The sequence below is a fragment of the Miscanthus floridulus genome, chromosome 8, assembly GCF_019320115.1.
Source record: "Miscanthus floridulus cultivar M001 chromosome 8, ASM1932011v1, whole genome shotgun sequence".
Taxonomy (NCBI): domain Eukaryota; kingdom Viridiplantae; phylum Streptophyta; class Magnoliopsida; order Poales; family Poaceae; genus Miscanthus; species Miscanthus floridulus.
In genome coordinates, this window is record NC_089587.1 from 92398207 (window position 1) to 92425809 (window position 27603).

The window sequence follows — 27603 nt, forward strand, 5'->3', positions numbered from 1 at the left end:
AACAGAAATTACAAATCATGAATGCTTCAAGGCAATTACCTCAAAATTATTTAAGCTAAGTGACACATCTTAATATTAGTCCTTAAGGCTGATCCTAAGTTCTTAGAAGTCCTGAAAAGGAAATATTTATAAAAAAAGAACTACATCCTGATATGAACAGAAGAAGCTTTTAGAATGCAGGGGTGATTCTTATATAGATGAGTAACTAACGTAGAGTCACTATAGCTTGCAATAATAATACCTATGATTTAACTATTTCTATATATCGCTGATCGTGAATCTTGCCACAGACGCTGGATATCTTATTCTACAGTACATGTCTGCGTGGAATGGACCAAAAGCCACACATATTTATACGCTGAGTATAACACTTTGTTTTAAGTTTTTATGGAAGATTTTTCAAGAGACGCAGTATTACCCATGCGACGGGCATTAATATTGACATATAGGCCCCGTTCGCTGGTCTGAACTTTGGCTGAAACTGGCTGAAAACACTGTTCCGGCTGAATTGTTGTGAGAGACAAACACTGTTTTGGCTGAAAAAACAAGCCGAACAAGCCAAATTTAAGACAAGCGAACGGAGCCATATACTCGATCCTGTGTACAGGATGGTATGGAGATGCGACGAAACTTATTCGTAGATTTATTGGCGCACGAAAGAAATGAATATCAGAGATTTCTTGCTGCCGATATAAAACATTATTTTAGGCGCATCACGGAAAGATCTATAAAGTAGAGTTTGTAAGCATGTGACGCCGCGCTCTCCGTGACTGTTAATTTTGCAAACTTTACTTTTTGGATTAATTGTAACGTTAACGTTGGTATTTAATTTTATAGTATTGTTATCTTATTGTGCGATCCATATATTTTTAATAAAAAAATTAGTTGTCTCGTAGCAACGCACGAACATACTACCCGTTTTTTTAAAAGACCAAATCTGCACCAATGAATCTGGCGTATTATTTTGCCACGTGTCCTACGACAAAAAAACGCTCGTCCCCTCCGCCTCCTCCGCCGACCCCACCCCCGCTGGCCCGCTCTCCGCTCCACCTTCCGCTTGCTGGGCCACCGGAGCGGGCTTGAATCGCGGTCGCCACTGAGCTGGCGCGGCGCACTGGCACGACGATGAGCTGGCCCCTCGCGACAGGCTGGCGAGGCGGGGATCTGGCGGCGGCTCCCGGCCCGTGGGTGCGGTTGGCCGCGCGTCGCCGGCGCAAGCCACCGGCGCGGGTCCCTGCCATCGACGAGCTGGCGAGGCAGCGGGCTCCAGACGCCGCGGGGGCTTCAGGCGCGGCGAGACCGAGATCGCGACGGCAGAGTCACGTGCGTCCGGGGGCTGGCCGCGCACGCGCCGTGCAACCGGCCGCATCCTGCGTCGAGGAGCCGACCGCGCCCGCGCTGGGGAGCAGCCGCGTCGGTGCCACCTCGCCTCCGCGCTGGTGGCTGAGGCCGCGTCGCCCTGACGGCCTGACATGTGCAGCCTTGGGCAGCAGCTGCGGCCTGCAGGAATCCATGTGTAGCGGCGGTACCTCCCCTCGTCCTCAACACTAGGCCCTCTACACAGCACCAGGCAGCAGCCACGAGCGCCCTGCCGCGCGCGCGTGTGCACTGTTCGACGGAATGCCGCAACAGCCTGAGCACAGTCCAGGCCCCGACGAGGAACTGCTGTCGTAGTGGTAGAGTCTGCTACTTCAACCTCCTGCGGCAAGCTGCCTGAGCCGTCACCAAGGAGCCAAGAACACGTTCATACCAAAAAGGTAAATGTTTTCCACCTTCGTTTTTTTTTTCAAGTCCTAGGTAGAGCCATTGTCGGAGGCTCCCATATGATTGGGGTCTGGGAAAGGGAAAGACCGAGGCAAGCCTTCATCCGTAAAATCTACGGAGAGGCTACTTCGAACCCATGACCTAGACAGCTCTCACCACTGCACCAGGCCTGCCCTTCTTTCCAAGTCCTATTTGACTGAACAGAATACATTTCAATCCACTTTTTTTAGATAACGATGCAACTTAATTGCAAGCTTTGTGATGAAACGGCCCATGCTCCTCAACTAGAAAACTCTTGGTGTGGTACTAGAAAACTCTTGGTGTGGTTTTGCTGCGCCTTTGTATAGTTTCCAGTGACCTTGAGCTTGGCTTTCAGAGAGCATTTGGAACTTTGGAGATGTGTCATGAGGTCATGATAGAATATTGGAGGGAAGATTTGTTAACTAAAACAGAGCTATCAAATGTTACCGAGTATATATATATATTTTAATCTTCTTCTTAATGAAAAGGAAAACCACCATAGTTGTCTGGGTTAAGTAGAGTATAACCAACTAACTCATGTCGACTGAATCCTGAATAATATTATATCATGTAACTTCCTCAGGGTATGAGCTTGTTGTGAAGTATCAGCAAGTTTAGAATCAAAATTAAATTTAAAAGAATACTCGCACCTTCCCACGAAAGGGCTCCAAACTTTTACAACAGCATGGATACACGCCGACTTGAGCATTATGTTTTTGACATTGGAGTTCACAAACTTGTCTCTTCATCATTCTACTATGGGGTGCTTGTCGCCTTGTCTTAAAACAGATAGTAGTACATGTAGATTAACATTTTAAAGTGGATTATCTTAGACAGCTTCATTTGATTTAGACATCTGGAATGGTGGGGCCAGTGCCACTGCCACCTCGCCCCACTGCGTCCTGCCATGGCTGCCTCGCCTCTGTGCGCGTCTGAGACAGCCCTGGCCAGTGGCCGCACCAGGCGCGAGGCGCCGCAGGCTGCCCTGCCTCTCGTCCGCACCGCTCCCACATGCTGCAAGCCTGGAACTGCCACCTCCTGCTTCATGTGATCTTACGGCTGCAATTCTTGTAGTTAAGGGTAAAAATTCTGTTCCTATCTTATGCTTCTGAGGATCATACAACACGCTATATATCCATTACTAAGAACCTTACTATTCCCTTTCCTTTGTGTGCTGTAATCTAATATAGTCAGAATGTTCCTAGCCCTTCTGCTTCTCACATTTGATTAGCAAATGCAGATAGGATTAGGAAACAAGATGAGAACTAGCTAATTTTCACTCGTTGTACAAGTAGACTTTCTTCCTGCTGAATTTATCCTGTTTTTTAGCAGGCTAGAAATTGTACGAGAAAATTTCTTATTTGGCCTTGATTGAAACTTGCCTTTCTTTCTTGGCCCTGAAACAAATTTTCTTATCTATTTGGCCTCACTTGAACTTTTGATTTCTAATCTGGCCTTACCGTCACCTCCGTCCAAGTTGATCAAGATTGACTTGTCAGGTTTTTGTTAAACTGACAAAAATGTCACTGGTATATTACAGGGCCAGGCATGTCTCTCCTTCGTGTCATCTCCTCCATCTATCCCGTCTCCCTCCCCGATCCAGATTCAGTGACTTTGCTTGAGCAAGTCACGCTGTAACTTTCCCACCATCTCGTCCGTCCATTCTGCATCCGATGGCGCTAAGTGATGGCCGTCCATTCTTTCCTCACTCGTCTGCTTCCACGGCGCGAAGAGCGGGCGGTGCTTGGCGACGGAGTCGGCGACGCCCTCACACCCACGCCCACGCAACGCAGGCGCCACCATCCTCGGCGCGGCCTTGGCTCCTAGACACCGTCCTGGCCTACGCCCGACGATCTGCTCGCCATGTCGCGGCCCTCCACGACGCCACAGTCCCCTCGTGCTCGCGGATGCGCTGCACGTTTGAGTCGACGCTGCTCCTCGACGCTGCGCTGGGCACGCCGCAGGCGCCACCTCCTCTGCTCTGTGACCCCGACGCGCTGGAGGACCTCCTCTGCTCCGGGGCGCCGGCGGCATAGGCAAGAACGATGATGGCGCTCAACCACATCTCCAAGTCCGGCTCTACAACAACGTCCGAGGAGTCCGTGTCACAGCTGCTCACGCACGTGAAGCTTCTTCATCCTGGTGCTGCTCGCGCGTTTCGATCTGCTCGAGTCGGTCGGCGCGCTCCTGTACGACGCCACGCTCCGGGACGGCAAGCTGCTGGGGCCGAGCTGGCGCCCGCAGGGCGGCGTCCGGTTCGGGGAGATTGCCGGCGCGCACCGCACATATCCAGTAGCTCCGTGGACGCGTTGCTGTCGGCGATGGGGTGCGGCGTCGACTACTACGCCCTCCTCGGGGTGGAGCGTGTCCGTGTCCCTGTTCTTCAGGGACCGCACAGCAGCCAAACTCCAAGGGAGGTCGTGTCCGTGTTGCTGCCCTTCATCTGGAGCACCTGCGGGCTACACGTGGGCTCACCCGGGTGAGGCTCGGCGCGGACGGTGAGGTTCACGTTCCTAAACCGAAGCACGGACTGACGGACACTGTGGGGCTGGCCGGACGTCCTGTCCAGCATACCGTGTGGCAGCGTCCAGGCGAAGGCGGGCAAGTGCGAGGAAGAAGACTGTCTTTGACCCCTCCGCAGCGTCCAGACTTAGCTTCCTCCATGGCTACGTGCAAGCTTTTCTCTCCTCCACGGCGCGTGGGCGCGGCGCGAGTGTCCTGTAGACGCACGGTGCAACGCGAGTGGCCTATGGCGGGACAGGAGGACACGGCGGGGGCTCGACGCAAGTGTCCTGTAGCGGCACGAGGCGACGCGAATGTCCTACAGTGGCGCCGCGGCGCGGCGCTAGAGGCCTGCGGCGGCTCGGCATGGGAGGTGTCTACGTGGGACTGAAAGGTGCCCGCTCCAGGTGAACTTCCAGCTGTAGCCGAGCTTCAACTTTCGCTCGTGCCTGCCACGGCCGCCAGGCGCAGCGGCAGGCTCTGTGGGAGGCGTGGCTTTGCCAGGGGCCGCGCGCGGCAGGCAGCGGTGGTGGAGTCTAGACCTAGCGGAGCTCGTGTTTTTTTTTGGCGATGGTTGTGGAAAGGAAAGCTTGTTGCTTTTTTTTCCATGGCCCTGGAACCGCTGCTGGCATTGTGATGCAAACGCTACTATAAACAACTTTGAGCAGGCAAATTAGCATGGAACAATCAAGCACCAAACCCCACAAATGCTCTTTGGTTCCTCATAATATCTGAGGGGTAAGTTGGTCATTTCATGTACCACTTAACGCCGTTAGAGGCCACAGCTGACGGTAAGGCCAGATTAGAAATCAAAAGTTCAAGTGAGGCCAAATAGGTAAGAAAATTTGTTCCAGGGCCAAGGGGGAAAAGCAAGTTTCAATCAGGGCCAAATAAGAAATTCTCTCAAATTGTACGGTAAAATTGTTTTCATATTACAAATTCAAAGAGCTGTACAAGTACAGAGAATCAAATTGTTTCATGTACTATTAAACGAACTAATAATTTACTGCATTTTTACATGCTTACGTCTCCGATTACTTATACGTTTGTTTCCAGATAGCTTACGGGTCATGACAGACTTTTTTAGTCTAAAATAGTTCCATATCCCTTTAGGTGCAAGCTACTGTCGAAGTTAAGGCATCAGATACCATTCACTTCACCTCTCCTGGACGACCTACAAGATAAGATAAGAAATATATATATCCATGCCTGTTTTTCTGTTATTGTAATCAATACTGTATAGCTCCAATGATATTAGAATCAAAGCTACCATACCTGTTGTTATAGTTATGTATGCATACCTATTTGGTAAGCTTACAATGGCTCACAATTTATGTAATGACTATAAATTTTAATTGAGCTATGACATTTGGGAATATACAGTGATGATTATCATCCATTGTCTATTTTTTTTTTCTGAACTAATGTATATGTGAATATGCAATGATGATCATCACTCCTTTACGATCTTTCTATTGTACTTTTTTTTTAATTGAGGCATTTGGCACATGCAGTGATGAGAATTATTAGATGTATATGGTCCTTTTTTCTATTCTTAATGAACTGAGACCATTTGGCATATGCAATAATAACCATTGCAGTTCCGTTGTTACTTTTATATGTAAGTTTTATTTAAAATAGTTATTAATTACTAAATTCGTTTCAAATTCTAAGACGTTTTGACTTTTCTAGATATATTGTTTTTTATTATGTATCTAGATATAGTGTATATTTATGTGCATAACAAATATATGTAAGTTTAGTTGATTTAATTGTTGGCCTCATCCAGCCTCTGCTAGCTCTTTCTCCAATTTTCCCCCCAATTTCGTACTTTGAGTTAACTTTAGCTTTTGTATGTATGTTCTCTTCTTTGGGTTCCAACATGCTAATTTGTCCATTCTGTTGCAGCACAATGATGAATCGGAGATTGTGCAATCAAGAACTTGTTGGTTCACTTCACGACCAATATTCTGAATTAAGGTGTCTCACATCCTTACTGTACATTTGATTTGTGTGACTTAATTTTGGCAGGGTTATTTTATTTCAACTTGATTGTTGCTTCGATTCTCGTCCGTCTTCCTCCTCTCCGATCTGGGCGGCGGCGGTGGCATCCGTCTCTTCCTCTTCCCTCCCCACGCACTTGACTGGCGGCTGCGCCATCTCCTCGACAACCTTCTCCTCTTTTACCTTGTCGAAACGGAGGACTCTCAGGGACGGCGGCGGCCCGGCCAGGCGCTTCTGCGGCCCGGCAGTTGCCAGGACCGCCGCCCAGCAGCACGGCGTGGTAGTATCGGTGGTGACGACCCACTCCAGCACCTTCTGGGTGCGCTGAGTAACGAGGTCGCACATCTCCTCCTCGACGACCGGCTGCGGCAGCAAATCCAGTCTCTTCGCCATACCCCCGTCGCCCGTTGCCGTCGGCCCTCCCCACCTTTCTTTTCTTTTCTTTTCTTCGATCTCTGAAACCTGATTTTATATTTATAATATAGTGGTGGGCTGGGCCGTATCTCCGGAACTCATCCAAATCGAACACGTCTATGCTCCTCCGACTCGGAGTTTACCCTGCTGGTGGGCTGTTTTCTCTCTTTCTTTTTTTCTCGACAGCAACCTGTTTTCATTTTATTACACTACTAGTATAATATTCCCTTTGTCCTAAAATACCCCCTCTGTCCCAAAACAAGTGATGTTTTAGGTTCATACTAAGGGCCTGTTTAGTTTCCAAAAATTTTTGCGCAGTACCCATCACATCGAATCTTGCGGCACATGCATGGAGTACTAAATGTAGACGAAAAAAAAATTAATTGCACAGTTGGGTGAAAAATCGCGAGACGAAACTTTCGAACCTAATTAGTCCATAATTAGACACTAATTGCCAAATACAAACAAAACTGCTACAGTAGCCAAAACCTAAAATTTTTTGCATCTAAACGCGCCCTAAGTCAAATAATTTTAACTTTTACCAAATTTAGTTAAACTTGAAATATTTAGACTAAAGACAATCCTAAAACATCACTTGTTTTGGGACGAAGAGAGTATAAGGCATTGAAATGCTTAATTTTTCCCCTAAATTACAAAGTATTCTAGGTCAACTAAATCTCTCAAACCACCAATCATATGCGTACCTACCACCATACTCAAAATATGGTAAGCACAAGATCTCTATAGTCCGGAGAGAGTTACATTGTGTTAAGGTACCTTTTATTTCAGAGTTAAGCGAGTATCTACCATACTTGTGAAACCGGCGAAGGAGAGAAGGTCTTCCAGCCGAAGGTGGAAGATGACTGCCGCGACTTTTCTTTTTTGAAACCATAGCCGCCGGACTTGAAGGAGAGAGAGTTGGAAGAAAACCTGTTAGATGATGAGCCATGGGCAAATCGTCATTTTTCCTACCTTCTCTCTCTCTCTCAAAACCAGCGAAAATTATATTTTAATAGGAGCGGTGTGTTATAGCAAATAAACCAGATTTCATAATGGTACTTAGCCAATATCGATGCGGTGTGTCCTGGCCCATTACATGTTTTTTAAGTGTCCCACAGCCAAATTTGCCTTTTTATAGTTTGCCTCTTTGATATTGTATAAAGATTCTCGTTGGTTTCCATAAACTTAGATATGGATGCAGACTTTGTTCATATTACAAGGAACAACTTAATTCACTTATCTTTTGTGCTTATCTAACACAGTGACAGCAGCATCACATACATCAGCACAGTTGAATCATGTTTCATGCAGTATAATTGGTGTTGCAAAAGGCTGAAGAACCAAAAAGATTGATACTTCATTGGCGATGTTATTAAACCCTGTTTTAGGACAGTCTTAGGTGCCCACCTTTCCATGATCTTATTCAGTAGTAGAATTATCAAAGTTTTGACTATGAATTCAGGCAGATAAATGCAATCTAGAGGACTTCTCGGAGGTTGTTTACGGTGGCGTAGCATGACCAGATAAATAGAGAGGCAGACCAGTCTAAGTATTAGATCATTAAACACTCATGAACAATACTAAAATTACTGTTTAGAGAGTGGATATTTCATTGGCGGCCCAGCCTTGTCTTAACCCCCTGGTTTTGTTTGAACACTATAATCAAATTTGAATTAACATTTCTTCCAAGAGGAGCTTTCCAAGCAGCCAACACAAACATACTGTCGGCTCTGTATCTCAGGTGCTGAATGTTGTTGCTGCAATGCTGCACGTTCAGTACAGCTGAAGAGAATCCCCAGTTCATCACCGGCCGGTCACTTGCAGCTCAAGGCCGTGTTTAGTTGGCCCGAGTTGGCGTCGGCAAAATCACTGTAGCTGCACTGCAGGTACAGGAGCGTTTCGTTTTTATTTGGCAATAATTGTCCAATCGATGACTAATTAAGCTTAAAACGTTCGTTTCGCAAAGTACAACCAAACTGTGCAATTAATTTTTGATTTCGTCAACATTTAGTACTCCATGCATGTACCGCAAGTTTGATGTGACGGGGAATCTTCTTTTTGCATAGTGCCAAAGTTGAGATTCTGGGTGAACTAAACATGGCCCAAGCTTAAGGGCGCGTTTAGTTCCGAAAATTTTTGGTTTTTGACTACTGTAGCACTTTCGTTTGTATTTGGCAAAAATTATCCAATTATGGACTATTTAGGCTTAAAAGATTCGTCTCGCCAATTACAGACAAACTGTGCAATTAGTTATTCTTTTTACCTACATTTAATGCTCCATGCATATGCCGCAAGATTTGATGTGACAGGGAATTTTGAAAATTTTTGGTTTTTGGGTGAGATCTAAACAGGGCTTAAGCTGATCCCATTCCCAAAGCCATTCAGAAAAAAGCCAGCGGTCATCAGTCGTTGTCTGAAGATGCAACGACATTCTCAGAGCTCCAAGGAAGGTACCGGTGCAGCTAGCACCAGTCTCTATCCTCTCCAGTACCAGAAGGCTCCGCGGAACGAATCCACGCACTGCTGTATTCGCCACATCCCCAAACGTACACCAAAGGCAGCAGCGATGGCGCTGCAAAAATATATATAAACAAAACTACGAGCTCTCAGCTCTGCTGCGCTGTGCACCTCAGCACATTCAGGTGAGCAAACTAAGCCCTCTGCTCCGTGTGCCGAGTGCCGACAGCTTGAACCACGATGGTGTGCCTGAGCTTCAGCTCCAGCAGCTGCCAGGACGCCCACCCGTCGGCGCTGGACTACTTCCTGGCCGTGCTGGTCATGTTCACCGCCGTCGTCGCGGCGCGGCTGCTCGCCAGCGCCGTGGCGCGGTGCCTCTGAGGCGACGGACCCGACGCGCACCACCACCGACGTGGACGAGGACGTGGTGGAGCTGCCGTGGGGCGGCGCCGGGCTGGCCATCTTCGGGCAGCCCGGCATGGACGTCCCGCCGCCGAGGAGGAACGACCAGGGGTGGCACTGGCACGGCATGCTGGCGCCGCCGGTCGTCGCCGGGACGACGGAGCGCGTGGGACACGTCGCTCACCCCAGCCCACCGCGTCTCGGCTGCTAAGCCGTTTGCTTTGTAGTAGCAGCAGCGATTGTCGTCGACGTCTATGATGATACTATTATTATTACTCTGTTCTGGTGCTTTTGTAATCGCCCCCTGTAAACAGTTAATAAAAAATGATTAATAGTTTATTGCTATCCTTAAACAAAAGCCCCTATAGCTCAGTGGTAGAGCGTCAGTCTTGTAAACTGAAGGTCCGTAGTTCGATCCTGCGTGGGGGCATTTGTAATCTTTTTTTTTTTTTTTTGCTTTCCGAGATTTACAATATACAATGAAATGCCTGCACAACTTTTCTAGCTTTTTTCACACAATCAATTTCGAAATAGAACTAAAACTGGCTTCCCTTCTGAAATGCTTTCCGAGATCTACCCTGAAATGCCTGCGTAACTTTTCTAGTTTTTTCACACAATCAATTTCGAAACAGAACTAAAACGGGCTTCAGAGCATTCCTGCGGAAATTGCATCGACCATAATCTTAAATTGCATCGACATACTTTTGATCTAATCTGAGCTTATTTTTTACGTACTTCATCAAATTTCAAAACGAATGACGTCTTAGCCATTTAAATAGTGAGATAGCCATAGCCGACATTTTTAATTGACAATTTTATGAAAATATGGCATTTAAACAAAAACAACTATATTGTATAAAATCAACTTTCAGACTAAAAATGTTGTATTTCCTACAATCACAAATATAATATAAGCCCTTTAGCATAGGACATCTATATAAGCCCCGTTCGGCTTGCTGAAACTTGGCTGAATTGGCTGAAAAACACTGTTCTGGGTGAATTGTTGTGAGAGAAAAATATTGTTATGGCTGAAAAAATAAGCTGAATAGTGTGGATTATAAGGTAAGCCGAACGAGACCATAGTCTCCAATATGACACTTTGAATAGTATTTATAGAAAAGTATTACCTTGCCTTTAAAAAAAAAGTATTACCTTGGGCGGAGTGTGGTATGCATTACATGAAAGCTTTCATAATGAACCTAACGATGTCGGTTTGTAAAAATACTGTTAGTTATAAAACCTTAAAGTTTGAATGGACCTATAATGGCCCTATTTTTTCGCTGAAATTTAGCTGATGCTACTGATTTGTTGTGAGAAAAAAAATATTGTTCCTTTGCTGAAAGGTACCCCTGAAATAGTGCTGAAAAACATGAAGTGCTGAAAAACATGACGAATCATGATAGAAGGGAGTAATATCTATCTTATGTGCCATATTTTAAGACAGTTATTTTTTTTAACTGTAGGCAACATGCCTATCAACAATGAGAAGATCTGGCTTCGCCAATTTTAGATCTGCTAGCTCAATCTTTTTAGGCATTTTAAAAAGTGTTTTTAAAGGCGTGGATATGTATTGTATTAAACCATTAGATATACACTATGTTTTTTAGACTACAATAGGAAGCTACTTTTCTCTCACATCATAAAATGAAAAGGAAGCCAAGAGAAGTCATGATAATAATCGGATCGAGCAATCATGATTCTACCATCTAGCATCTACCATATATAAAAGTCTACATATATCGCTCGATTTTACGATTTGTTACCCAAACTCCAAAAATTGATTGATTGTCGTAGAGGTAGAGTCTAGGAGAGTGATTTTTTTTTTGAGAGTACTAGGACAGCGATCTTAACGACGCCGGAGACCAGCCGAAATCGGCCGTTTGGCAATCGGACTCGATTAGACCGACTCCTACAGCGTAACTTATACCTTAGACCTATTTTACTGTCTGGTAATGTACGGTAAAAAAAGTTATATCCCCGTAACTTCACCTCCCCAACAGAGGAGCCCCAAATCCCTACATCCGCGAAAATATCCGAGCTCCCACTTCACTACAGCTACTACCTCCTCCTCCTCTTGATTCCTCTGCTAGCCCCCATCCCACTCCTCGGCCTCCACCATTCGGCGCCCCGGCGCCGGCGCAGCGGCGCGGCGCCGCTCCCTCCTCCGTCGCCGCGAGCACTCCCGGTGGTCGGCCACCTCCACCACCTGGCCCTCGCGGGCGCGTTCCCGCACCGCGCCATGCGCGAGCTGGCGCGGCGCCTCGGCGGCGGCCCGCTCATGCTGCTCCGCCTCGGCGAGCTCCTCGTCGTCGTGGTCTCGTCCGCCGACGCCACGCACGAGGTCATGCGGACCCCTGGCGCGGACGCTAGACGAGCGCACGCGGCGCCCGAGCGCGGGCGAGCGGGGTCGGCACGGGCGCGGCGGCGCTGCCGCCGTTGGCAAGTGGTGCCGGCGGCGCGGCCGGTGCGGGAGCGGGCCACCTCGGCGTTGCGGAGGCGTGTGCGGGCGGGCCACCATCGGAGATTTGCGTACCGAGGAGAGAGGGGATGCTTTTTTGCGTATCGCTTCGGTCGGTAGGCAAAATGGGCCGTGTGTCTGGATCAGCCGTCGGAGAGTGTTTTTGGTAGGCAAAACCACCGTAGAGGACGTATTTTGGGTTTACATCTCCTCGTTGGAGGATCTGAACTCATACGTCGTGTCAGACTCGGCCCATTCTCGCCCTATGAAGGCATGCAGCAGGCGCCCAACGGGCCCCGTGCATCTCCAAGCCAAGGCCCACGGTACGCTGTCAAGCTAGCGATCGACCGGGAGACGACGGACATAATGATGACGGGCTCCTCCACCGGCGGCGACGGCAACAGCTTGCTCTCCTCGCCGGTGGCAGTGCACAAGCCGACGGCCGCCACCGCCGCCAGCGTGGAGTGCGAGGGTGTGGAGTTCACGGTGACGGAGCGCAACGAGATGGCGGGGGGCGGCGGCGGCGGCGGCGCGGCGCGCGTGCTGGACAGCGAGAGCTTCCTCGACGCGGGCACGGCCGCACGGGGACGCGCCGCCACTTCGTGGACGTGCAGGGGCAGGCCGAGGCCATGGTGTTCCTCGTGTCCGTGCGCGAGGACCAGCGCCGCATCGTAGCCGTCTCGAGGTGTTGTTAGGGCCGGGTTTAATTAGCGTGTCACCATGGATCGATTGTACGTGTGGTCGCTTGTGATGTTGTCAAGGCATGCATGAAATTGGACACTCCAAATCGTGCTTGCATAGTTGGGTTGTGTACGTGGAGTCGTGGTCTGTTCATGTCGTGCAATCTGATGTTTCTGTGAATCCCAGAACGGAGATAGAATTCATGTTCCGCATCATCGGATCGATCAGCTAAGTAGGAGTAGTATTTTACTTTTTTTATTTAGTTGCATGTAATAACATAGTGTGTAATTATTCTGAACTTAGTTATTCGGCGTTCTTCCCACATGGGTTTTTGGACCAGAGAGGTCCGTGGTGTTGAAATGGGCCGGCCCATTGGATGATTTTTTGGAATGCGATTAGGTTGGTGAGGCCATGACGGTTCTTCCCTATGGGCTCCATTACCGTCATGCATGCCAATATTTTTAGTCAAAATTTGACAAAGGTGGAATCCGCCTTACTAGCGCCCGGACGTCCGGATGCTCGTGGCTTGTTTCCCGCACGTAGCGACCGGATGGTGCGGACCTCAGCTTGCTCCGGCCAGGGCCACCACGCGTGCATCACGCCGCCATCGGCCCACCCGGGGCCAGCACCTCCATAGGCGTCTGCGTGCTTGTCGGGTAGGGTTTCCCTGCCAAGCTCGAACTGTCGCGATGAGATGGAGGGAAGGGAAGGAAGGGGAGGGAGAGGAGAGGGTGAGGCACGCCGCGCGAGGTAGGAGCCAAAGCCTTATTGCAGGCCGTTGTCCGCTAACCACCGGCGCCATTGCAACATGTGCAACACCCGATCTGCTTTTGAAACATCCAGATGAAACATTTGCAACATACGTCTGAAGGTAGATGAAAACACTTGAAACATGCATCTGAAACACTTGCAAAAAACAACTAAAAACACTTGGAAAGCCATTGCAAAACATATGCAACATCCAGATAAAACACTTGCAACATATGTGTGAAATATATGCAACATCCAAATAAGCACACTTGCAACATATGTATGAAAAAACAGATAAAACATTTGGAATAGACGCTTGCATCATACGTGTATAGCCATTGCAACATATGCAACATCCCGATATACTTTTGTGACATTCATACGAAACACTTGTAAGATACCTTTGAAACATCAGAAACACTTGAAACATACGTTTGCAACACAGGGGGGGCATCAACGGCCCAACGTACACCCAGGCGCAGGCGTAGGCCCAGGCACATATCTCCCCTTCCTATCGACGAGCAAGGTTGATGGGGGTGCAGGCGTAGGCCTCCCTAGGCCAGGCACATGCCTCCCATGCCTCCCCTTTTGCGATGGGCGAGGTGGATGGGGATGCGGCACGGGATGGGGGCGCGACGCAGGATGGTGGCGCAAACTATGGAGCAGCCAGGTATGGGGCGCAGGGCAGTCAGGCATGGGGCGCAGGTGCGGCGCCGCCGCGCTGGAGAAGGCCATGGCGGGCAGGTGCGCTGCCTACGGCGAGCGGCCCTGCACAACTGCGCTGGAGAAGACGAGTGGCTCTGTCTTTTTTTTGGAGATACGGAGGCAGAGTGCGGACGCGCTATGAAGCAGCGAGCGGAGTGCGGGTGCGGGGCGTTCAGAGGGACGGACACCGCATCCTATCCATTACCGTGGTGGAATTGATGGTAAACGCTGCAAACACCAAAATTTACGAACAAAATCTTGAACATTTGCCATAATACATTGTAAGAATTATATTTTGTTAATTTCTTAGATCTGTGGAGGGAGAAGACGCAGGAAATGTCTTTTTTTTATTCATTGTATTCATCTTCTGTACATGCAGTCTGGGATATGCTTTGTCCTATCAACTAGCCCCCACACCATGTCTACCACCACCAAGTCTGGACACACGCTTACACAACCACAACATCGTTGTGTGGTGGGGTGCGTCCTAGCTCGAGCCACGTGGCACCACACTCTCACCGCTCGTCCTCCTCCTTTTGCTCGCACTCCTAATCAACAGTCCGGCACACGCTCTGCCTCACCTCCCTCACCGACCGTGCATGACACTCATCTCTCCACACTTGCCTATCTTCCCTCCCAACTTGCCATCCTTGGTGCCTCCCTGCTACCACCTCCTGTGGTGCCACTCTCGACCTTCTCTTCCCCCCTTCTTACTTGCCATTTACAACGGGACAGTGTCTTAGAAGCCTGTCTCGCCACAAGGCAATACATGGTCAGCTTGCTTGACCTAACTAGGCACTGACACTATAGCAATCGTCAACCTCCTCATACGGCTTGCCTCAGCCCACATCTTCATGATATTTTGGTACGTATCGTCATGCACTCCTATGTTTTCATCCATGGCGAGGCAAACACATAGTGGGGCATGGCGGCCAGGACAGTGAAAGTCACTTCATGCCTCTATTTTTTTTTTTTTGAGACGAGTCACTTCACGCCTCTAGGAATGGGAATGAGAATGGGAAGATGAAGGCATGCAAGGGTAAAATCGCTAATTTCACCTTTGTTCGATGTCTTAGAGCAAAATTTGTTTTTTTGTCTCTATCTACTCCCTCTGTCTTTAAATGGTAAACGTAGTTTGATGAACAAAATGTTATACACAATAGATTTTGACCATTTAGTTTCTCTTTCAACATGTTATTTGCTAAAAAAATCAATATCATGTTAGAACCACTTTGAATATAAATCTAATGGTGCAAGTTTTATGTCCTAAGGAGTGTATAATTTGAACAATTTGTTAGTTAAAGTTTATAAAATTTGATTTTTTCCTGGTACGAAACACGATTGTCATTCAGGTACGGAGAGAATGTTATTTATGTTTAGGTGGAGTGGCCCGTCACTGTGTGCTGAGATGCTGATGGGCCGAGTCAGAGTTGACTTGGTGCTGCCAGCTGTGGCTAATTTATTTCTTGGAAGCAACGCGAACCGCGAATCTCATCCGCACACGATTTTCCAATAATGCTTGCTGGCAAGGCAAATCTGTGTCTTTGACCGTTTGAGAATTCTTAATTTCATCCGTGGATCCATCTGTTAGCGCTGCTCTGAGTTTTCTGACCACTTAATTTTGTTATCAAGCATACCATGCCTTGTCGAGCAGATACGAACATCACAAAAAAAATTACCCCTTGCTCTCCCAATGTGAACACAGAGACGGTTTGATTTTCGCCACAAGATAACGTACCGTACGCAGAGGCAGGGGCATGGAGGAGCTGAGCTGAGGTCTGAGGATGCCATGCATGTCCGTCCATAATCGGGGCTCCGATCCGGGAGCTGCCAATAATGGTGAAGCAAATTTTACTGCTGAATTGCGGATCATCTTGACACATGAACAGGATCCACATGCGACCACGTGAAATATCCGTGTTAAAAAAATGTTAACGTGCTCGTCAACGTGTTGTGCTACGAATCCGTTTTTCTTATATAGTTATATCAACAAGAACTAGCAAGAAATCCGCACGAACAGCGTGGCTATATTTCTTATATTTTTTTGAATGTGCACCAGACCATGTATCATTTCTATTAATCAAAGAAAATATTACAAGTAAGCGGTCTGAAAGACCACAAACAGACAAATAGCCAAAACAATGAAAAAACGTAGAGTCGCCAAAGGATTCTGTGCCCGGAAGGCTTCAGGTTCTTGCTTCATCTTTAATTTAATTTATTTAAATGTAGTTCAGCATCGAATTCTCTCCTTCCAGTCAAAAGTGCGCCCATTTCTTCCTTCCAAGGCCCCCTTTGGGACGTATTCTAGAAAACTTTTCTGTTTCCGGTGCTTTTTCCCTTGAAAATGAACGGATTCCTGTACAGTTTATATAAGGGGTCCTAAATCTTCATGCGAGGAAGAGGAGACAGCGAAGCCCTCCTTTTTCGTGTACAATTCCTACAAGGGGTCCTAAATCTTTTTATCTAACTAGCAAATATATCTATGCGTTGCATTTATTACAATTCGTGTTGGAATCAAACTCCATATGCATGGACAAAAACTTATGACCCTGATGCAACGTCCGGCCATATATATCTAGTAAATAATTATAAGTTTGATAAAATTTTTTTAAAAAGATATCAGCATGTATCACATTAAATAGGTAAAAATTGGAAATATGTTTCACAATATATGTCTATTGATGATGCTCTTTTGATGCCATAAATATTATTTTCCTTTCTACAAAATTGGTCAAACTTAGGTCTATTTGACTTAGTTAGAACAAATAAAAATCTCTTGATTATATTCCAGAGGGATGGAGTAGCTTTGTACAGTGATGGATCTGTTCAAAAAGAGGGGGGGGGGGGGGGGGGGGGGGGGGGGGCGGTGGCTTTGTGCGGCATAATACAGGTCCAAAAGAATCAGCATCTATAACAACAATAATAAGAGAACTAAAAGAACCTCTATCGCAAAAAGGGGGGAAAAGAAACAAAAAAAAGCCAGTAGTAGTAGTAATAATAAGAAACGCAGTAAGTTAACTGGTCATCCTCTCACTAGTGGCCGGGTCCCCTGGGGCTTGGTCCGGCCGGCAGCCGCGCCATCAGCAGCTCCACCGCCTCCTTGACGGTGATCCTCTCCACCGCCGCCGTCGTGTGGCACCCCGAGCCCGGGTCCGGCGCTGACCTCGTGGCGCCGGCGGAGCGCGTGATGACGCAGACAAGAACGACGACGAGGAGGGACGCGACAAGAAGCAGGCGGCGTTGCCGTTGTGTCGGCGAACAACCCATCGCATGCATGCAGTTGCACGGCCAGAACCAACAAAGGAAAGGCTGAGCGAGCGACCTAGCGTGCGTGCGTGTGCAAGAAAAATGGAAGAAGGTGGTCGAGAGGAGCTGGTTGCTCAGAACCAAGCTTTAGCAACTTGTACTTCCACGCTGGGTGTTGTGCTCTTGACTTTATTTATATAGGAAGATATGAGGATGAAGGTCTTTGCCGATAGTTTAAGACTTTTTGTTTAGCGTGTGGGACAAGTCTCAAGTGCTTTTATATTAGTCAGCTGGGAGATACGATCGATCAGCCCGTGTGTGTAGTAGGAATAATTTGTTTCCTTTTCCTGCTGAGAGAGGATCGGAGACGATATCTTGGCGTTGGCTATGGTGCCACGGCCGGGAGCAAGAGCACGTAGGATAGGAGAGGGAGAGACTGAAAATTGGGGGCACAAAGCCACAAATTAAACCATTGACCAGCTACCCAAGTTTGTTATCTGTGCAAGTCAAGAACGTTGGGGGTTTGGCTTGCAAAATATCCTGTGCTACTGCTACTTAATTATTCACTCCATTTCCTTTTTAAAAGGCCTGAGAAATAATTAAAGTCGTTTTTAATTAACGTTTTAACCATTATAATTTCTCTTACAACATGTTGTCATTTATTGCTATGAAACTAATGTTTACTAAAATACATGCTAGACATAAATCTATTGGTATATACTTTTTGTGCGTTATATCCAAGTTTCTAATAGTTAACTTTTTGGATCCAAGTCGCCCTACATTTTATGAAATAGATGAAGTATATGGAGTCTTAGTTGGGACCCAGTGAATTTAGCATGTGCTTATCACAAAGCGGAAGTTTTTATGTTTCGGTTAAGAGAGACAAAATTGTGGACCATCTATGTTTTCCAAACCATCCAATTTTGTGAAGGGGGTATGTGCCCCCACTTGACTTTTCATGTGTCTGTCCATATGTTTTGGTATCCTCTTTAATTAGGCTATGTACAGAACAAGATATATAGAGCATGTATAATAACCCTTGCCTCATAGAGGACCTAAGACTGCTTTTGTATTCTTATTAGATGTGAAGCTAGCCATTACAAGTAAAAAGGTAACTATGGAAGTGATAGGATGGTAGAATTTGCAAGCATTGAAGAGTGAAGGACCTAATGAAATCATAAAAAACTGAATGAGAGAAACCAAAGCGATGAGAGGCAAGGAAGATATCATGTGAAACCAAGGGAAGAGATTATGTACGTGCACGAGTGATAGTTGAGGCCATAAGTGTAGGTGATACTCAGTCCTGTCACTCGTTGGCATGAATGAAGTTGTTACTTTGGATGTGAAATTTGCTGCCACAACAACATCATTGATGACATGGAACCCTTCCCAGTTGACGCATACTTTCATGTCTGCATGCAGGCCCTGTGTTCTCTAGTACTCACCGTAGTAAATGGTGTCTGAGACCATAACTATGAGGAATGTAAATCCCCATGCACATAACCGTTGGATGTTCATGGGGATGTGTACATTGTAGGGCAGAGGCAATAGCCTATAGTGCATACATCCCAATGCAAATTCAATGATGATGAGCATGGGGGCACATGCCCTTAAGGGTAAAAAAATTTGTGTCCCTGAACTATGGCATTCCACTCTACCCAACTGACAGGATGCACGATGTCCTTGAGGAAGAAGCGCATGAAAACCACATGAGATGGGTTTTCCATTGTCTCCCTAGATAGGTTTTCACTTCATTGAAGTCATCCCTTGGATCACCATTTGACCCATATCATCTCCCACCAAGACCATAAAGTTCCTTTTGATGTTTATTGTCTCATCATACAGACAACTTTTACGTAGATAGTGTAGTACCTACTCTTTCTTCCTTTCCCTATGCAGACCATGGAGCTTTTGGTCAATAGCCTTCTAGATGTAGGAGAATGGGGATGACCCGTCCACATGGAAACCACAACATCAACATCCATGGTGGCCATGACCACGAGCTCCTGGAGCTACAGTTGTGCCCACTATGGCATGCCCTATAGCTCCTCCAACGATGATGTAGCCAACAAGCTAGCCGTGTGAAATATCTGTTTGGGTTTGGTAATTGATTGATAACAATAGTGGACTTGCAAGTTTCATGTGAGATCTTAAGGTTAGGTTTTGTCATAGAGTTGAGCAGCATAAAGCCCATGTGATGGAGTTGGAAAGGATCACTGAAAGGATCTATGGCATGTGATGGAGGTGGTAATTGGTAATTTTCTGAAACTTACAAACTCGGTCAAATTGTTAGATCGCAGAGCCTCCTGAGAGATGCGCGGAGCCTCCGCGCGTCAAAGCACAAATCAAACATAGCGGGATATAATGAATGAACTTTTGATCGATTGTAATACCAGCCTTCCTAGGGAGTGTGCTGGCCTTCTCAAAGCAGTGGTTGCACCTAGAACTCGTGGAGAGAGTAGATCGGGTGCAAACCTTAAAAATCAATTCAAACTATAAAGTTCACTAAGAAAGAGTTATAAGTATCAAACTCTAGTACGAGGTTTGAGATACTATTAAGAAGATATTGAACTCTTTAGTATATCCATCAATATTCTATTTAGAAAAATAAATAATAATTCCTCTGTTCTGTCCATTCGTGCATCTACGTATTGCTTTTCATAACAACTTCAACTTTGTACCAATCACACTGTGATGAGGATCACTGGGTAATCTCTAATCCTTGAAACTGGTCAGGTAGTTACTTTATATTACTTTGAAGAAACAAAACTGCTCCCTCCATTCTCAATTATAAGACATTTTGGTTTTTATAGATACGTAGATTTAATATGTACCTAGATATACACTATGTTTAGTAGATACGTAGTAAAAAACAATATATCTAGAAAAGCCAAAACATATTATAATTTAAAACGGAGGGAGTAGTAAACACGGGAGCACCATCTTAGATAGGATCCAGAATAATCTTGATTCTACCATATATTAAAAAAAATCTACATATATATAGCTCGATTTATGATTTTGACCCTAAACTCCAAGAATCATCGCTTGTCATAGAGTCGATCTTAACGAATTGGCCGTTTATTTGGCAACCAGATTTGACTAGGACTAGGGATACATCCCCACATGTCGTGTCAGACTCGGCCCATTCTCGCCCTATAAAAGGCATACAGGCGCCCAACGAGTCCCATGCATCTCCAAGCCACGGCCCATGGTACGCTGACCAGCAATCGACCGTGAGACGACGGAGAACCGGCTGGCCTGATGATGGGCTCCTCCACCGACGATGGCAACAATGAGCTCTCCCTGTCGAAGGCCGCCGCGGCTAGCGTGGAGTGCGAGGGTGTGGAGTTCACGATGACGGAGCACAACGAGGTGGCCAAGTTGGCGAGGGGCGGCGGTGGCAGTGGTGCCGCGCCGCGCGTGCTGGATGGCGAGAGCTTCTTTGACGCGGGCACAGGCATGCGGCGTTACTTCATGGACGTGCAGGGGCAGTCCGAGGCGACGGTGTTCCTCGTGTCCATGCGCAAGGACCAGCGCCGCATCATCGCCGTCTAGAGGTGTCGATAATTAGGGTTTAATTAGTATGTCACCATGGATCGATCGATTGTGTGGTCGCATGTGATGTTGTTAAGAAGGCATGCATGAAATTGGACACTCAAATTGTGCTTACATTGTATTGTACGTATTTGGATTGCCTACATGGTTTGTTCATGCCATGCAATCAGTCTCTGTGAATCCCAGAACTGGACAGCTATAATTCATCTATCGTGAGGTGTTAGTTATCTGAATATGGCAAGCCTAGCGCTCGGGCGTCTAGCCCTGGGCCTACGTCTAGACGTGGCTCCCATTCAACGCAACCTCCACGCCCCCTCACGTAGGTTGCACCAGCACAACAGGAGAGTGACCACCCCCCGCGCCCACGTCACCATGCGCCTGCGCCCCTCCTCCCAAACCACGACGTACGCAGCCCCTCCACCCAGCGCCCATCCCGCTCAAGAGGCAGCGTCCGTCCGTATGGAGCTCCCTCGCTTGCGCTCGACACACGCAGCTCCCTCGTCTCACGCCCATCGCCCATCACTCATTCGTATGGATGCTCTGCCAGCTCCAAGAGAGACGATGCACCAAAAGATGGGAGGAGGAGAGATGCAACACCAGATCTACTTTTGAAACATCCAAATACAACGGTTACAACATACGTCTGAAGGCAGTTGGAACACTTGAAACATGCTTATGAAACACTTGAAAAACACACCTGAAACACACTTGAAAACCATTGCAACCCATACACAACATCCGAATAAAACACATGTAACATCCAGATAAACACAATTGCAACATGCGTCTAGAAAACACAGATGAAACATACCCTGAAACATCTGAACACTCGAAACATACTATTGCAACATGCCTTTGAAAACAATTGCAACATATGCAACATGTGGAACATACCCGATCTATTTTTGCAACTCCATATGATTCAACTGTAACATACTTCTGAAACATCTGAAACAATTAAAACATACAATTGCAACATGGGGGGGGAGAGAGCCTGACGCAGGGAATGACATGGCCGCCAGATATACGGGCATTGGGGGCTCTCGGTGCCAAAGCAGGGCCGCACGCCCATGCTAGGGCCGCCTCTAGGGTCGTGCCCGTTCCCACACCGTTGTTGAGGATGGGGTGGCTGGCCAAAGAAGAGAAAGGGGTCGCCTGTGAAAGCTCTAGTTTGGTTTTGGTGAATTGATGAAACCCTAAGTGCTAACCTAGTTTATCAAGTGATCATGACATAGGTAGCACACTTCAAGTAGAAGAAGCTAATGAAGATCATAGCATGACAATGGTGATGGCATGGCGATGATCAAGGGCTTAAACTTGAAATGAAGAAAGAGAAAAACAAAAAGCTCAAGGCAAAGGTATAAACCATAGGAGCTATTTTGTTTTGGTGATCAAGACACTTAGAGAGTGTGATCACATTTAGGTTTGATAGCCGTACTATTAAGAGGGGTGAAACTCGTATCGGAATGCGGTTATCAAAGTGCCACTAGATGCTCTAACTCATTGCATATGCATTTAGGATCTAGTGGAGTGCTAACACCCTTGAAAATATTTGTGAAAATATGCTAACACATGTGCACAAGGTGTTTGCAGGGTTGAGATGGGTTTGGGTCCCTCTCTCCCTCCCGCCGAGCTTGCGAGGCGGGATTCGGCGCTTTTGGAAAAATGAAATGCCTATTTTCTATTGCGCCGGATGCAAAATTCTTGGTGGTTGGCACATTGGAGCAAGGGTGAAGAAGTTAGAGTTGAAATGGAGTTGGTCGAAATGATGCTGGCGTCGGTCTACTGACCGGACGCTGGGTCACTCAGCGACCGGACGCTGAAAGGCTGCGTCCGGTCGAGCTGTCAGACGGCACAGTAGGCTAGGGTTGAGCACCGGACGCTGGCTGCGTCCGGTCAAGGTGGACCGGACGCGTCCGGTCGAAAAAACATGTCTCGGGGAGCTTACTGGAAACGACCAGATGCTGGGGCTTCAGCGTCCGGTCAGTTTTGACCGGAGCGTCCGGTCAGCTTCGTAGCCGTTGGAATCTGACGAACAGCGTTTGAAGCTGGTGACGCGTGGCGTCCATCGGGCGACCGGACGCTGAGGGCCAGCGTCCGGTCAGTTTGACCGGAGCGTCCGGTCAGAGCGCGTTTTGCCCAGTAAAGGGGTATAACGGCTCTATTTGATGGGGGCTCTATTTATAGCCCCATGGCCGGCTCAAGGGTAGTCTCTTGCACATTTTCATTGACATAGCAACCCTGTGAGCCTAGCCAAAGGACTCCCACTCATCTACATCATTGATTCATCATCATAGTGAGATTGGGAGTGATCCAAGTGCATTGCTTGAGTGATTGCATCTAGAGACACTTAGTGATCGTGTTTCGCTGCGGATTTCGCTTGTTACTCTTGGTGGTTGCCGCCACCTAGACGACTTAGAGCAGCGAGGATCGTCGAGCGGAGGTGGTGATTGTCTCCGGCTCCGATCGTGGTGATTGTGAGGGGTTCTTGACCTTTCCCCGGCGGAGCGCCAAAAGGTACTCTAGTGGATTGCTCGTGGCTTGTGTGATCCTCATCTTGTGTTGGTTGTGCGGCACCCTATTGAGGGTTTGGCGTGTGAAGCCAATTAGCGCGTGAACCTCCAAGTGAGTGAATCGCCACAACGAGGACTAGCTTGCCGGCAAGCAAGTGAACCTCGGTAAAAAATCATTGTCTTCATCATTGATTCCGAGGTGATTGGTCATCATTGTTATTCATCTTCGTGATTGATTGGTTCATTCATCTATACGGCGGTATAACCCTCTTGATCACTCTCTTTACTTTACCGCAAACTAGTTGACAAGCTCTTTAGTGTAGCTAGTTGTGAGAGCTTACATGCTTGGTTGGTGTGGCTCTTTAGTTAGCCTTTGAGAGCACACTAACATAGGGTAGTGTCATTGCTCTTGTGTGAATTGACACTATCTAAACTAGAATTGTGGTAGGTGGCTTGCATTTTAAGTAGGCTAGTGCAACACTCGCTTCGCCTCATAATTGTCTAACCATTTGGTTAAGTGTTGTTGTAGAAATTTTATTAGGCTATTCACCCCCCCTCTAGCCATTAGGACCTTTCAGCCTGGGGTGGCCACATGGATTAGAGCTCGTGCTCATGCCGGGGACGATGCCACGCTAGAGCAGGAGGAAGGTGTCGATGAAATATGTCCGGCAGTCTACCGAGGGGTATGCCCACAGTAGTAGATGAATCGGTGGAGGTGCGCATGAGGGAGCCACATGGTGACACAGAACGCAAGAGACAACGATTAGATAGGTTCGGGCCGTCAGCTTGACGTAATACCCTACGTCCTGTGTCTTTGCAGATTGTATTGCATATGATCAGATGAAAATGAGGGGGGTCCCTACCCGCCTTATATAGCTCGGGGATAGGGTTATAGATCGGTTGTTTCTACCCTGATTGGTTTTACAAGATAGTAATTTACAGATATTATGGGATCTGGTATATCCGAGCAGGTTTCCTAGATCACTAAAGATCTTCACATAGTCTTGCGAGGCACGCCGACCTTTGTCATGCCTCGCACGGTGCAGTCTTGTAGGCCAGGTCTCCACTAGTGGCGTGGCCCATGCACAATCTTGTGGGCTAGACCTCCCCTAGCGGCTCAGCCCATGTACAACCCCGCTGGTATCGGGGGTTATACCCCCATAGAAGGAGAGGGAGGCAACGAGGTGCGCGGTTTGTGCGACGCGCGTGGGGGTGGAGGTGGGGGCGGGGGCGCTGCTCGGCAGAGGAACATTGCGGCGTGGGTGCGGTGGGTGTGGAGATGCCGCGGTGAGAGGAAGGGACGTGGGAGGAATGAGCGGGTGCGGAAATAAGCAGACGGAGGTGTCTGTCCATCCAGACGTCTGGTATGTATCATTATCGATCCGAATATCGTCGGATCAATCTACTAGTGATGGGGTCGTGATTCCCGATCTTTTGTTAGGTTCAAGATAACTATCGAATTGGTGAAGATTGACACACCAATCCGGTTTCAGATCACAAAGACTCGGACCCTGCAACCTTAGCACCACGTCTCCTCTGGTTATCAACCGTGTCACAATTCGGTTGACCTCACTAAGAAGGCTAATTCCTATTACGAATTGAAGAACACAAGCAAGAATAAGATAAAATGCAACTCAAGTGAAGTGACAATTTGTAGATGTATGATTAAGATCTCAATGTAGGGTTTCACAAATCGATAACGGTGACTGTTCAAAGATAGATTAATCTAAAGCAAAACCCAAACCCTCATGATGACGGCAGCAGCTGAATATAAGGTCTAAGGATCGTCGCTCCCCCTAGACGCGCCCCCTAACGGGCTCAAAGATGATACACGGCCCAACAGACCAAAAGCGGTGGCGCAACACCTGACAGATTCTGTCCGCTAATTGTTTCGACGATTCCTATTAACTTTGGGGGAATTTGAACCTCAAACCAAAGCCATTGGTTAGCTTATGAAATTATCTTTCCATCCATATGTGTATCATCGAAAACAGAGTCCGGATGCGTCCTAGGCGTCTGTTTTATTGCAGACTAGTCCTGAAGGCCGAGGTAGACTCGAACTCGAGGCGGACTTGGCCTCCAGTTTGGCTTGGACGCCATTGCTGGCCTCCTAAGGAGGTGGCTAAGGAGGAGGACGTCCAAGGGCTTCCTTGGTGAGTTCTCCATCTCCTTGGGGCGTGCTTCCACTTGAGCCAGGGTCCCAAGGATGAATAACAAGCTCATGATGATGATGTAGCTCCCGACAGAAACAATGATAGAATTTATTGATGATTTGGAGGCCTTGCTGACATGATATTGACGTGGGACTAGATCTATTTGAAAGCTTATCAAACAAGCTTTCCATCAAGTGCTCATTGACCTCAATCGTACTTCGAATGGATGAGTTATGGCCTTCCCAATGAAGTATTGTCGGGCCAACTTTGATGGACTTGAACTTTGAGACACATTTGTACCTACAAACAAATAATGACATGTACATGTGTAACCAAGTGAATTATACCAAAAATCATAATGCAAATGTAGGAACGAGCTCACCTTATAATCAAAGGTTGTATTCGAAGGTCTCATATGCTCGTCAACTAGTACCAGCTAGTATAGGAGTAGTATTTTGCTTTCTACGCAGTTGCATGTAACTAAGTGTGCAATTAACGTGAAGTGCTAGTTATTCAGTGTTCCATAGCCCATTTAATGATTGGAATCGAATGATTATGAAGTTGGTGAGGCCATGACGGTTCTTCTATGGGCTTTTGTATTCTTATTAGAATGATAAGATGATGGCAAGTCCAAGCATTGGAGAGAGAATGAGCTAAGGCAATAATAAAAAAACCTAAATGGTAGAGAAAACAAAAAAAGGGAGACTGAAGGAAGATACTATGTGAAACGAAGGGAAGAGATGATGTGAAACGAGGGGAAGAGATGATGTATAGTTGAGGCCGTGAGTGTAGGTGATTGCCAATTCTAGAAGCCACTTGTTGTCATGGATGAAGTTGTCGGTTGTGCAATTTGCTGCCATAGTAGCATCGTTGATGACATGAAACTCTGTCCGGTTGACGTGCCTTTTCATGTCCGCACCGATCCTCGTGTTTTGGTACTTGCCGTACTAGATGGTGTCAAGGATCGAAACTATGACAAAAGTAAAATTGTGCATTAAAGGGCATGTGCCTCCATGCACATTCAATAGTGATGAGCAGGTGGCATATGCCCTTAAAGGCAAAAAAATATTTCCTGAATTGTGGCATTCCACTTTCCCAATCGACACTTCGTTGAAGTTGTGCCCGAGCAACGTCTTCTTCATTGTCCAACCCTAGAAAACAAAATCTGAGTAGTTGTCCGATATGTTACATCCCTGAGCCGTTACGACATTGGGCTTGCCAAGCATCGTCTTGGTCACGAGGAGGGCACAATCTTAGAACATCACCCTGGATCAGAATGTTCATGATTTTACAACCTGCCCAATACATCAATCTTAATCTCATCCAAACTGCAAAAAAAAAAAAAAAAAAAAATCAATACACGGGTGAGGTGGGTATGGGTGAAACCCATTGATTCCAAAAAAAAAAAAAATTAATTAAGCACATTGGTAGTTCGGGTAGGGGCAATGACCCACTGGGTAGCACTACGCAAATACGTCGGTGGCAAGCACTCCGAATAGCGTTGAGGTGAACGTGGATGCCTCAGGCAAGGCATCAACCTTGAGGATTACTCCCCCATCTTAATATATAAGGCGTAACTACTTTCTCTCTAGACATATATACATTAATACAGTAATATTAGTGTTAAGAGAGACAATTAAATATATTTTTTGGGCTTTGAAATAGAAGTGGTTACCCCTTATATTTTAGGACGGAGTGGATAAGTCTATGCAAGGTAGCACTTACCTCGAATCAAGCTCAGCTTTATCGCACAATTGTGGTGCTTTTGACTCAACTACGAGTCCCATACTCCCATGCACCGATGCTAAAAAATCTGGCTTCTCAACAGTCGCGGCCTGAGCTAATTCAGGCAGCCCATTGAAGATTGAACAACACAAGCCCGTCAGCAGCGCACGCCGGCACGCGGGATTAAACCCGGTGGGACCCACATGGCACAATGATCCGTTGACCTTAACCGCAGTTCCACCGTTGTTCA

General features: G+C 47.1%; 1 non-coding gene across 1 annotated transcript; it reads left to right on the top strand.

The window, feature by feature from the left end:
* The first annotated feature begins 9922 nt into the window (after window positions 1-9922).
* On the top strand, window positions 9923-9994 carry TRNAT-UGU (transfer RNA threonine (anticodon UGU)). Its single transcript has one exon. It is a non-coding gene; the product is annotated as a tRNA-Thr (tRNA).
* The last annotated feature ends 17609 nt before the right edge of the window (window positions 9995-27603 follow it).